Source organism: Eulemur rufifrons, chromosome 15 (assembly GCF_041146395.1).
Source record: "Eulemur rufifrons isolate Redbay chromosome 15, OSU_ERuf_1, whole genome shotgun sequence".
NCBI classification, from domain to species: Eukaryota; Metazoa; Chordata; class Mammalia; order Primates; family Lemuridae; genus Eulemur; species Eulemur rufifrons.
This window is the reverse complement of record NC_090997.1, coordinates 173,444-182,500: the sequence shown is the minus strand read 5'-3', so window position 1 is coordinate 182,500 and position 9,057 is coordinate 173,444.

The window sequence follows — 9,057 nt, the reverse complement described above, 5'->3', positions numbered from 1 at the left end:
ATACGCGTGTGTGTGTGTGTGTGTGTGTGTGTGTATGTGTATATATATATATATATATATATTTTTTTTTTTTTTTTGAAACAGAGTCTCACTCTGTTGCCCAGACTAGAGTGCCGTGGCGTCAGCCTAGCTCACAGCAACCTCAAACTCCTGGGCTCAAGCGATCAGACTGCCTCAGCCTCCCGAGTAGCTGGGATTACAGGCATGTGCCAGCATGCCCAGCTAATTGGATATACGTGTGTGTGTGTGTGTGTGTGTATATATATATTTTTATTTATTTATTTATTTATTTTTTTTTTTGAAACAGAGTCTCACTCTGTTGCCCAGACTAGAGTGCCGTGGCGTCAGCCTAGCTCACAGCAACCTCAAACTCCTGGGCTCAAGCGATCCTACTGCCCCAGCCTCCCGAGTACCTGGGACTACAGGCATGCGCCACCGTGCCCGGCTAATATTTTTCTGTATATATTTTTAGATATTGTTTCTGTATATATTTTTAGATATATAGTTTCTTTCTATTTTTAGTAGAGATGGGGGTCTCGCTCTTGCTCAGGCTGGTCTCGAACTCCCGACCTTGAGCGATCCACCCGCCTCTGCCTCCCAGAGTGCTAGGATTACAGGCGTGAGCCACCCCGCCTGGCGTGTACGTTCTGTATTCACAGACAGACGGAAGGCAGGGAGAATGTTACCCTTTCAAAGCCCGCCCTGCTCGCCTCTCAGCCCACCGATGGCACTCTGAATCCCGTGGCATTCCTTCATTCAGCTGAATTCTTCAGCACCCGACCCCCCCCACCCCACCCCCGTGCCACGGGAGTTCGTTCTCATGGCAGAGCCATCGAGGCTGTTGCCACACGTGTTGTAAGTGCCTAGGCAGACTGTGCCCTGGCCCCGAGGAGGTACGGAACCGCCTATCTATCGCCTCGGGAGGGAGGGACAAGATGTGTCCGTGTCCAAGGCGACGTCCTGTCGGTCACGAGGAGGCCTGCAAAGGCTCGTATCTGCCAGGCATTGAGCCACATGACATGAAACACCGGTGTGTTCCTTCACTTAGGTGGTGTCGCGTGTTGATACTCACAGAGGATGATAAACCCACTCGCATGCCGGCTGAGCCCCCTGTGTCTCCTCCTCTATCCACTGAGGGAAAAAACCGCAACGAAAGGTAGAAAACCACAGGGTGGGAAGAGAGCCCGTCGCTCTCCCTATGTGACCGTCCGGAGTGCTCGTTCAGGTGTGTGTGTGTGTGTGTGTGTGTGTGTGTGTGTTTCATTGATTTTGGTGCCATCTTTTCTCTGCAGCTGCGTCAGAGGACAGCGATTTTTCCGATTTTCACTCCGCTGAGTGAATTGCCTTTTGAAGAGAATGTCCACAGGAAGCCTACGGTTCTCCCGCGTGGGTGGCCCTCCTCTAGAAATGAATCTCGTTTCTTGAACGGAGGGGACTTGTTGACGCCATCATTCTTTCGGGACGACTTCTCAGACGCTAGCTTTGGACCGCAACATAGGTGCCCCTGACATTGCCTCAAGGGTTCCGTGGTGCCTCCTGTCAAGAGACCCCACCGACCGTCCCCAGCCTGCCCGCTCAAGGGAGCCGGGCCCCTTCTGATCTGTCCGCCCGCCGTGAAGCTCCCTCCCGAGGGTCGGAAAGCCCACCTGTTTCCCAGTTCGGTTGAATGATGGGGCACCCGGGCAGGGCACTGGCACCGAGTGACTCCATTCTGAGTCTGTCTGCTCTGTGGGGCGGGGGCGGGGGCGGGGGCGGGTGGGGGGGCAGTTCCGTCTCTACCGGTGGCCTCCTACCGACTGACTCTATGGGACGGACCATTCTCACTCAGGATCGTGTACCTTCTTGGCCTAGGCACATCCCGGCACTTAAAGCCACTTTTCGGGGACACTCTCCCACGTATAGATAGATGGCCTGCACGAGTGCTCTTCCTTTCTCGAAACACTGGAAATCTGTCCTCAATTTTACCTGACCTACCTGACGGTGTGTGATACAGGAGCATAGAACCCTCAGCCACCCTCCACCTTCCCGCTGTCACGAGAGACAGTGCCAAGCGTGAAATTCTATCCCTGACTCTCTGTGTCCACCGGAACGTGGCCTGACTGCAGTGACGTCAGCTACGTCAAGTCGTTCTCTGGGTAGGGAAAGAACTTAACCAGATAGGCCCTATCGGCCGCTTATCTGTTCTGATAGTTTTGTGGCAGCCATTTCTTTCCCCCTTTCTTTTCTTTTTCTGTCTCTCTCCCCCACCCCCACCCCCAAATTCTTTCTACGAAGACGTTTAGGATGTCAGATTCTGCCCACATGCCCCCCCTAGGCATAGGGGGCCAGCATAGACAAAGGTCTTCGGTACCAAGTGTTCATTCCACGGTGACAGATATTGCCACTCTTGTATTGACCAGGGCGAGATCGTGAGTGGGTCAACTCTGAAACTCCCTGTACTCTACTTCTCTCTCGGGTAGGTCCCTGCCCCAACCCTCCGGCTTCTAGCACACACCCAGGGGCACTCTCTCCTCTCTGGATAAAGTTCCAGATGATCCGATCCGCTCCGAGGAGGAAGGGGAGCTGGCCGGGCCACCCACTGTGCGCCCCACCCCCACCCCGCCCCACCCCCGTCAGTCATAGGGTCCGTTCTTTTCAGGATGACACCGGCAGCGGTTGTTGGGTGTCACCTAGCGGCCACTTTGATCAGACCTCGGGATCCAGAAAGTCAGGTGACGTTGGGAGTTTAAGAGCTGACTCCCGGGAGGTGTGTAGGGCGGGGAGGAGAGCACGGTCCGGACGGTCCCACCCTCTTCTTCCCGGGCCCGCAGCTCTGGGCCCGCCCGGGGCAGCCCTAGCCTCTAGCGGGTCTCCGCCCACCCGCCCTGTTGTCTGTGGGAGGCGCCCCTCCTCCCGCTCTCTGCCTCCTCCCGGGACCATAGGCCTCTGCCCGTCGTCTTTTTTATTTTTATTTTTTCCCTTTTGTTTGTTTCTCTTTTATCTTGTTTTTTAGGCTTATCGAATATCATATCATATAAAAACTTAAATCACAGAATGAATTATATTATATAACAAGATGTGGCTTTTTATCCTACGCCGAGAACCATGAATTTTTCTCTTCGTGTCCATTTTCCTGTCCTGGAAGAAATACAAAGTTGCTCGTGATACTTCCCCATCATCTTCCAGTTTCCCCGACTGTCAACACGATGTATTCGATCGTATATCTTTGTGTGTGCACGTGGGCGCCTGTACCTATTTCTTTTCGGCATCAGTCTCAGGTCTTTTGGCACCTAGGGGGGAAAAAGGAGAAACCGATAAAGGACAGAAAGACGTTCTGTCGTTTTACGCTCACCACCACCACCACCACCACCACTTTTGGGAGCTTGTAGTCTGGCCTATGTCCCCAAGGCAGGTTAAATCTTTTCTTAAAACTCCCAAGTGGTCCCCTGCCCCCCCCCCAGGTGGGCGGCCGGCAGAGTTCACAGGCTTTGTTTTTGGCTGAGCCTGGACGATTGAAATAATTAACCACAATCATCGCTAAAGCTGAGAACCCCTCCCCCCCTCATTATAAGCTCTGTATTTCTGCCTAGCCCTATGTTGGGGGAAATTCGGAGGCTTGAGATGGGAAGGTCTACCCTATTTTCTCCTTTACCGGCAAAATAGACTCTCTCTTTCCTTCCTCCTCAAACAGCTTGTCCTCGTTATTCGGCCTCGTGGGCAAGTGGCCGAGCTTTCGGTAACACCAAGTCTTCTAAGTTGTGTTGTGTTATCGGTCTTGTTGTCTTTCTTTTCTTTTCTTTTTTTTTTTTTTTGAGACAGGATTTCTTTCGCTCTGTCCTCTCCCAGGCCGCCTTGGCCTGATTGTAGCTCACAGCAAGCTCCAAATCCAGGGCTTAAGTGATCCTCTCTGCCTCAGCCTTCTGAGTAGCTGGGACTATAGGCAAATGCTGCCACACCCGCCATAATTTTTCTTTTTTCTTTTTTTTTTGTTGGTAGAGATGAGGTCTCATCGTGTTACCCAGGCTGGTCTCCAGCTGCTGGGCTCAAGTCACGCTCCCGTCTCTGCCTCCCAAGTTGCTGGGATCACGGGCATGAGCCACCATGGCCAGCCAGGTTATTTAAAGGCGATCGCTTTGCTATCCTGATACAAAACCCCAAATGTGCGAGCTTAAGGCACCAGACGGAGGGAGTCCCCACACTACATTGTCACGAACATTGAGGGTGGCTCACGAAACAGCTGGGATGTGGCCACACAGTAGTGATCGAGGAGATATATTCTAGTGGGATAGCAGAAATATAGAATGTCCTGAAGACACTAAATGTCGGAATGCCACAGCAGTCAATGGCTGACAAACTTCCATTCCATTGTGTCCTGGTAGGCAGCTTACTTTTCTCCTGCTCCCTCGGTATGATTAAGGCCTGACGTAGAAAATGTCTACGTCTCATCCAAATCCATCGAGACGATGGAAGGGGGAACTGGGAGAGGAATAAAGAAAAACAAGAGAGGGAGAAGCAAAACAAGAGAGAATGGGGACGAGGAGGAGAAGGAGGAAACTGCCTCCCCTGCCCCCATGCTACCCAATTAATAAATGAAGAATGGCCTCTTCCCTCCTCTTCCCAACCCCTAACTATGCCTGGAGGTGTATCGTAGGCCTACGGTCCTAAGAAATGTACAACTACTGATAGTAATGGGAAGAAATGCAGTCTAATAGGTTTCTGTGCAGTGGGACACCTGGCCAGGGCACTTACGGTGAATGGAGCTTGCAGGGCGGGCGGGAGGTTGCTCTGGGTGAGTCTGTGAGTTGGCGGTGAGTGGTGAGTGAATGTGAAGGCCTAGGACATTACTTACTGTAGGTTTTCATAAACCCTGGACACTTAGGCCACACGACATTTACCTTTAGAAATTTCTTTCTTCAATAATACATTAACCTTAGCTTACTGTAAGTGTTTTCACTTCCTAAACTTTTCCATGGTGGTTTGGGTTTTTTTTGTTTGTCTGTCTGTTTGTTTGTTTGTTTGTTTGTTTTTCTTTCTTTTACACTTTTGGACTCTTTTGCAACACCACGACTTAAAACACAAATGCGTTGCACTGTTGTACACAGATATTTTCTTTCTCTGTGTCCTTATGTGTTCCGTAAGCTTTTTCCTACTTTTAAAGTTTTTATCGTTCTATGCACTTTTCAAAATAATAAAAACTAAAACGGGGGGGGGGGTGGCAGAGGGAAGGAGAGAAATACACACACATGAATATGTTTCCCAAGTGAACTAAGGAAGGGGGCCGAGTCAAGGTTCTCAGGGAGCCACCAGTGATGAAACGGTCAGGCTCAGAATCAGCATTGCAGAGCGGCTGCAGAGCCGGGGGGCCTGGACTGGCTACCTGGACGACACTTCCGTGTTTGGTAACTTGGCGAGTCATAAATCCTCTTGAGCCTCAGCCTCTTCATCTGCAAATGCAGAAATCATGGTGCCTACCCCACAGGGATATCGTGCAGAGTGAAAAAGCAAATGCAGGCAAAGCCCACAGAAGCACGTGTGGTAAACAGTAAGCCTTTAATCGTGGTCACAGTCGTTGTTATAGGATCATCTTCCTATGTCCTTGTCTTTTAAAGATTAGCAGAACCTCCCAGAAGATGAGAATGGGCTCCCCCTGAGCAAGTCTCGGCTGTAAAGTCACAGGCCTGTTGAGCATGTGGCACAGAAGGCAGAATAAAAACCTGATCCCGGAACATTATGTTCCTGCAGGACATGAAATCATTGACGGTATGGGAAATCCTACCTCATATCCATTTTACTAGAACACCTATGATTGCGTACGCACATGGACGCACGCGCACGCGCACCCCAAACTTTTTGAGCTTCACAAAACAGCGTAACCAAGGAACACACTATGATGCTTCTTAGCGATATATTTAGGCCCAGGTTACTCGTCACTCTGAGCCTGCCTCCTTATCTGTCCAATGAGAATAGTGTTTGTCACAATTATCGTCATCGTCATCCTACCTAACGCTTCTGGTAAAATTGAAGTGTGAGAACACCCGCTAGACAGAAAATCCATGTTATCTCTCAATTTTTTCTTCCTCCTGATTTCTATCTGAATCTGTGAGCTCGCTTTGGTTCACTTCGGTTTTTCAAGAGGCTCCGGTTACCTTCTCTCCCACCTATATCGGATTGGGTCTGACGGAAGAAAGAAGGAGGAAAAAAAAAAAAAAAAAACATAGTAAAGAAAGCAGAACAGCATTTGTTTCTGAAGCAACCGATCAAACATTGCTGATGAGCCGGTCTTTTCTATTTCAGTAAACCAAGGAGGCCTATTGTCACGAGGATGTGAGGGGCCCGGGTAAGATTGGATGATTACCCCTAAAGGAGACAAAGCAGACAGACTATGGCACATGTGATCTTAGCAAAGAGACTAAACAGTGACCTCTCTGCCGAGTTGGGCCTTAGCATACCAAAGGGAAATAAAGGTGTAATAGGATGCTCAATTTTTACTCTGGAAACAGAGGTTGGTTGGGCACTGAACTGAGAACACTGAATTTTTTACCCTCCTTGATATTCACATAGGCTTAGAGGAGGCAAAAAAAAAAAAAAAGAAAGAAAGAAAGAATACTGAGCCTATAAGTCATCCCTAAAACTCGGATTTTATGTTCCCTTGCCTTTTCATAACTGAGCAACACACAACATTAAAGAATGGACACAGGCCGGACGCGTTGGCTCAGGCCTGTAAAGTTAGCACTCTGGGAGGCCGAGGCGGGAGGATCGCTCAAAGTCACGAGTTCGAGACCAGCCCGAGCGAGAGTGAGACCCCCCCCCCGTCTCTACTAAAAATATAGAAAGAAATTGGCCAGACAACTAAAAATATATAGAAAAAAATTAGCCGGGCATGGTGGCACATGCCTGTGGTCCCAGCTCCTCGGGAGCCTGAGGCAGGAGGATCGACTGAGCCCAGGAGTTTGAGGTTGCTGTGAGCTAGGCTGACGCCACGGCACTCACTCTAGCCCAGGCAACAGAGTGAGACTCAGTCTCGGGGGGGGGGGGACCCAAAAACAAACAAACAAACAAACAAACAAAAAAACCGGAAGGGACACAGACTTCCACAGGTTTGTGTGTGGCCCCTTTTACTTATTAACGCTACAGGACCTTAATTATTTGTGCTCTGAATCTGATATTCAAATTATCCTTGTGGCCAACGCGTTTGAACAGTAGATGGTAGGGGAAGAAGAAGAGTTCACCTCCTGAATAGATGACAAGTAACGGGAGTACTGGTGAAATTACAAGTGGCCTACGTTTACACACTGAAAATCCCAGTTAGCCACTACCATGAGTTCAAAGAAGAGATCTAAATTTCTGACCCTATGACCCTAAAAGATATTTCCTCCCATGGTGTCACAGATAAAAATAAAACTGCATCCTAGCACTTTGGGAAGCCTAGGGGGAAAGGATCGCTTGAGGCCAGGAGTTTGAAGTTGCAGTGATCTATGATGATGCTACTGCACTTTAGTCTGGGAAACAGAGTGAGGGCCCGTCAAAAGAAAAAAAAAGAAAAAAAAGAAAAAGACAAAAAGAAAGAGAGAGAGAGAGAGAGAGGGACAGGAAGACACAAGGAAAGAAAGAAAGAGAGAAATAAGAGAGGAGAAGAGAAGAGAAGCGTCAATCTATCTGTTGCATTGTCTACCCTTTAGGTGACTGGGCTTCAGCAGGGTGATGTGATCTGACAAAGTTCATGTTGCTAAGAAATAAAGCACTGGGGTTCAAACTCTGAGTTTTCAAAATCCAGCATATCCCCCTACCCACCATACCGTGCCACCTCTGAGAGTGGATATCTCACAGAGGAGAGCTGTGGAGGCCATTCTTGGACAGACAGAGTCAAGTAGTGGAGACCATGGAGTCTCTGCTCTGCAGCCAGTCTAGAGACATATGGAGCCATTAACACTGCTTGTGAGGAAAATACCATGTCATAGGGAAACAGAAATATTTTCCGCCTTAGGCAGATACAATTTAGGAAAAGACCCGAAACCCCTCTTCCTCTAACAGTGCTTTCTGGTCAGATGCTGACCCCTTCGATTCACAGATTCAGATACATCATTCAATGCAAGCATTGTCAACAAGTCACTCTTTGCAGCTTTCTGAAATTTCTCGGATATATCATACTTGTAAAGATGATCACTTATGTGAAGACACCACCCCTCCAGAAAAACAAAAACAAAACCAAAACAGAAGCCCACTTTTCTCTGCTGTGAAAATCAAGATCAGCTTTTATGAGAGCCACTAAATTCACACAAGAAGCAAAATATAATCATACTGATCTATGCAATTTTTGTCTTAGAACAGAATGCATGGTGCTCCTTATCGTCTCAGATACTGTCAACAGAAAGCACGCGGTGGATGAACAATCTCCGTGAGCTTTTCAACAGAGATGGGGTGCGTGTGTGTGTGTGTGTGTGTGTGTGTGATAAATAATGAGGGTTGAGGAGCAGATAAATGACTGGGGGAAAACAACAACAGCAACAACAACAAAAACCACTTCCTGGTTCCTCGATGCAAGCATTCCTTTAAAGGGTATACTCGTATGTATACCTAGGTGGAAAGTGGAAGCAGCTTTAAAAAAAAAAAAAGAAAAATTGCTGTGAGCCCTGGTTATGATACGGCAATAAGCGCTAGCTCTTGGAAGGTGTAAAACATATTCACGGTGGCTTACGCCAATTTGGGATGTACAAAGATGAGCTTGAGCACCACCACCAACCAAAAATATGAATGAATACCTGGCTAGCGATCAGGATCAGACATAATAGAAAAGAAAAAGCTCCCAAGGCTAAAATAATGTGAACACGATTGACTCATCCATGGAAAAGAACCCCAAATCACTGCAAAATAATTTAAAGAGTTTTATTCTGAGCCCAACGGCCGTGATCATGGCCCAGAGAGCTACGCCCAAGAAGCCTTGAGCAAGCGGACCCATTGTGGTGGGGTGGGTTACAGTTTGGCTTCATACATTTTAGGGAGACAGGAATTACATGTAAAATCACAAATCAAAACATGGATGGGGTACATTGGTCTGGGCTGAAAAGGCAGGACATCTGG